Source organism: Aplysia californica, unplaced genomic scaffold (genome assembly GCF_000002075.1).
Source record: "Aplysia californica isolate F4 #8 unplaced genomic scaffold, AplCal3.0 scaffold00052, whole genome shotgun sequence".
NCBI classification, from domain to species: Eukaryota; Metazoa; Mollusca; class Gastropoda; order Aplysiida; family Aplysiidae; genus Aplysia; species Aplysia californica.
Window position 1 is genome coordinate 1147121 of NW_004797322.1, and position 4298 is coordinate 1151418.

The 4298-nt window shown below is 44.2% G+C and overlaps 1 protein-coding gene across 1 annotated transcript in view; it reads right to left on the bottom strand.

Annotated features, from left to right (window-relative positions):
- The window catches only part of LOC101863084 (influenza virus NS1A-binding protein homolog A), a 64870-nt gene extending 61436 nt beyond the window's left edge, over positions 1-3434 (bottom strand). Inside the window, exon 1 of the mRNA XM_035968340.1 lies at positions 3066-3434. The gene's annotated coding sequence lies outside the window, so the exon portion shown is untranslated. The remainder of the gene's footprint in view (positions 1-3065) is intronic.
- Positions 3435-4298: the final 864 nt, after the last annotated feature.

The window sequence follows — 4298 nt, forward strand, 5'->3', positions numbered from 1 at the left end:
GTAGTAGTAGTAGTAGTAGTAGTAGTAGTAGTAGTAGTAGTAGTAGTAGTAGTAGTAGTAGTAGTAGTAGTAGTAGTAATAGTAGTAGTAGTAACAACTACATGTATATTGATAATAATTCATTACAGAGAATGATGCTCAACAAATTAATTCCAATGCTGGGAATGGAACCTCTGTCTTCTGCTTCCAACAATAACAACAAAATTCCTAGCCATAGTATCATAGTCGCTGGTGAACACTTTAAAATTTGTCTTTGTAGATGTTTTACGGCGCTCGCAACTGCATAAGGTCATATGAGGGCCAGAAGATGTGAGGTGTTACAAGAGAGTAATAAACATAAAAAAGAAGGAGGGGAGATAAGGACGATAGATCTTGGATAGAAAAGAAGAAGCAAACCACACAAAAGCACCGCCAACCACCCACATACTTTAAAAGGAAGGTAGACGCGGTACAGTTTTATGAAGAACAGTGTTGAGCGCCTGACGAGCTGCACGCTCTTTGCGTATCAGTGGTATGGTTAAATGGTATGGATTGAACGCTCCTATCAACACTATTAGGTTATTTAAGAGGCGGGACCTCCTAGTCGTCCGTCTCTGAAAGGACCGAGCCAATATGGGAAATTCCTGTTAAGTTTCTTTCCCAAGGTCACAACGTCGGACCGAGCTGAGGCTCGAACCCCCAAACCTGCAATCTCACGATTACGAGTCCGGTAGCCTAACCACTAGGCTACCGTCGCTACGTATCAGTGGTATGAAGTGATATTACGTTTTACGCGCCTATCAACACTATTAGTAGAAGGCCTTAATCTAAGAGGCTGGAACTCCGAGTTTAACGCCCATCTCCGAATGTATCGAGCCAAATCGGAAATACGTGTAACGAGCATTTCCCAAGGACACAACGTCGGACCGAGCTGAGGCTCCCCAAACCCTCAAACCTACCATCTCACGATTGCGAGTCCGGTAGCCTAACCACTAGACTACAGACACCACTGGGTATCAATGAAGAGAATAAAGTATCAACGCACTAAAAATGAACAGGTCAACGAAAATAGTTTCTGTGGTGCTATGCCGGCCTTTAGTGGTGGCCATTACTGTACAATGTACGCAAGACAGTAATCTGTATTTAAAGTGATCTACTGCATACTGTTTCTGCGCACCCCATAAATTTGACCCAACACGAAAAAAAATAAAAAATAGTATGCATATTACGTACTGCAAGTGAGCCATGATCCTAAAATACTATAGCCATTTTAAGTACGATGTATAAACTTCCGTAGACCTACTTGAAAAGTGGTTGGTAACTGAATTTTTTCTATCCCTAAACTGTAAATCAACACGTGTATGCCAATTGGGACAAAAACAATGAGAAATTGAACCAGATTTTATCACATGTGCGCGTATCAAGGGAAAAAAACGAGCCAGACAATAATTTGTCCTATATAAATTTTACCTGGCATGGCAGAACACGCCTGGATTTGTTTGTTAATTCTGATTTGTTTTGCTTTGCTTTACTCCCTTACAATAAACGTAACGTATATTATTTCTCAAAGAAATTGTTCAACGAACACGAACAAAGAGACCGCAATGCAAACCGCTCGATGAATAAACAAACAAAAAAACAAACGAAAAAACAAAACAAAACGAGGAACAGACTAAAAAAATAGAAGATAACAAAAAAACAACAACTAAAAACATTTTTGCTCAAGCTCAGCCAACCGGCAACGAAATATAATACATGTAATATAAAAGTTTGGATCAGTTTCAGAGAATCAACTGTAGGTTAGCAGTTGTAGATCTACGGCGGTAACGTTTCACGAATGGCTGCTTCTTGTCATTGAAGCGTAAACGGACTCGCGCTGAACCAGCTACAAAAGCGTCTGTGGTGTAGCGGTAAGAAGGCTCTTCATTGTCGCACGGAGTAGACCTGAGTTCGATTCCCGAGTGGGGAGGAAAATTGTATCGAGTATCTAGATCTTTTTGCTGGGATGTTGCATCCCTCTCTGCCTTGGTTGACCCTAACAGGTAGGTTCGGACGCTCGTCTCTTAAATGATCCGATTGTGTTGATGGGAGCGTTAAAGTACCTACATTCATTTTTAAAACCCTATCCGTACGCCCTGAGTCATTTTGTAACCCCCCCCCCCCCTCCCCGGGTTGTATTATTCACATTTTAGAATACTTCTAGTATGAAGATATCTTTGAAACTTTCAGTATTTCTCAAAGAATAATTTTGACAGATTGCTTTGCAAAGCGTACGGATCGGATTGAAGAGTATACTTTCTCTTCGGAAAGTGGTGTGGTGGCACAGAGTTCCCCGCGTTGTATGGATACGATAGTAAAAACACAACGTACGTTTATGGTTAACCTGCCACAGTTCACTCACTGGCTGTGTAATTGGAATTTAATTCACTAACGCCCTTGTCAAATCGATGTTTATTTGATTGTTTGTTTGAATAAGAAAAGAGATTCACATCGATACAGCCATTTAGCGCGGGGGAAAGTAAGACACACAGAGATAGAAACAACAGACGGAACCAAAAGTAGTAGGAGAGCTACAGGTAGCGCCCTCTAGCCACCCGGTGCTGTCAAACCGAAAAGGGTTACAAATGCCGTACCTTCAAGATTCCAGCCAAACGCGAACTCACCACAACGCTAGTCATTTTCACGGTATATTAATTAAGTAATTAAGTCTTTGCTCATCAGGACAGAGGGTTGAGCAGAAATATTCCAGGCAGGACTAGAATAATACTTTGGTCATATACTCGAAAACGAACACAGAGAGAGAGAGAGAGAGAGAGAGAGAGAGAGAGAGAGAGAGAGAGAGAGAGAGAGAGAGAGAGAGAGAGAGAGAGAGAGAGAGAGACAGACACACACACACACACAATATGCACACGCGCACACACACGGCATTAGATCTATATATACACACACGCGCACAAACATACACACACCACACACGCATACAAACACACAAAGAAGAAAGCGTACACTATCGTATGCAACGACCAGCATTAGGAAGTAAAAAAAACAACAACACGAAAGAAAGAAACGCGAATTTGTCAACTTACTGCTTCAGATCCACTCACAGATAAGTCAGAGTTGTTCCAAGCCGTTGTTTCCACTTCACTTTAAGGCCTAACACACCAGAGAACGGACTTGGTCTAGATATCTAGATCTATATTATTATTAGTCTTATTTTATCGTTAATCTTTTGAGAAAGCGATTCACTACACATGAAGGCAGGTCTACCGGTAGGTGAGCACTCCTGTGCGCGCAATAATGATTATGATGAAACTCACCACACAAGAAGGGACCGGTTCATGTGTTCATTCCTCTGTGAGGTGTGTACTGCGTGCAATAGATCTATAGTATGATGAAACTCGCAGCGCGCGTGGGTGAGACTGTGGCTGATACGTTTATTTCACCTTTTTCTCAAGCTTACAGTTATAGCGGTATCCTACCGGTAGACGAAAGCTAGATAGATAGAAAGAAGGAGGTGTGTGTCGGTGTGTCGTGTGTGCGTGCGCGCGTACGCCTGCCTTTTCTCGCACGTGGCTTCGAGAGAGCGGTTAGTTCGTTCGTTGGTTGGCCCTGAAAATTTCGAGTTGTAGTTCCGGGTCATACGGCTACCTCCCCTTGCTTGCCTTGCACGCACCAGGATGCGAGCGAACAGGTTTTGACATTGACCCTGAAAAGGAAAACTTCCGAGTTGCGCGCTGCTGCTGAGAGAGAGAGAGAGAGAGAGAGAGAGAGAGAGAGAGAGAGAGAGAGGGGGGGGAGGGGGGAGATGGGGAGAGAGAGGGAGAGAGAGAGGTGGAGAGAGAGAGAGAGAGAGAGAGAGAGAGAAGGGGGCGAAGTGTGTGTGTGTGTGTGGCGGGCCGGTGAAAGCGAGAGAACGAAGCGAAACACAACGACAAAGGGGGGGGTATTTAACTATAGCTGGACGCCTGTCCCGATGACTAGCCAAGCTACGGAAGTGTGGTACAACTAACTGAAGGTCAGAAAGCGAATCTATGTGGGGAGTTGGCAACGGTGGTTGTGTAGGTGATGCAGATAGAGTGCCAGCCCACTCGTGCTGGGTGACGCTGACCGCAGGAGGAACTGTAGCTGGATGAGCGAGCTCAACGAAGACGATTGATGACTTGTCGCCATGTGTTAGTTCCTGCTGTCCGGGCGGCTACCTGAACTGCAAAGTAAAACCTCTGACCGCGCCTGGACCCGACATTTAAGACCTCGTGCAAGTCTCATGCATGTAAACGCGAAAAATGACAAGTGGACGAAAGGCCGTTTGAACCGTTCAG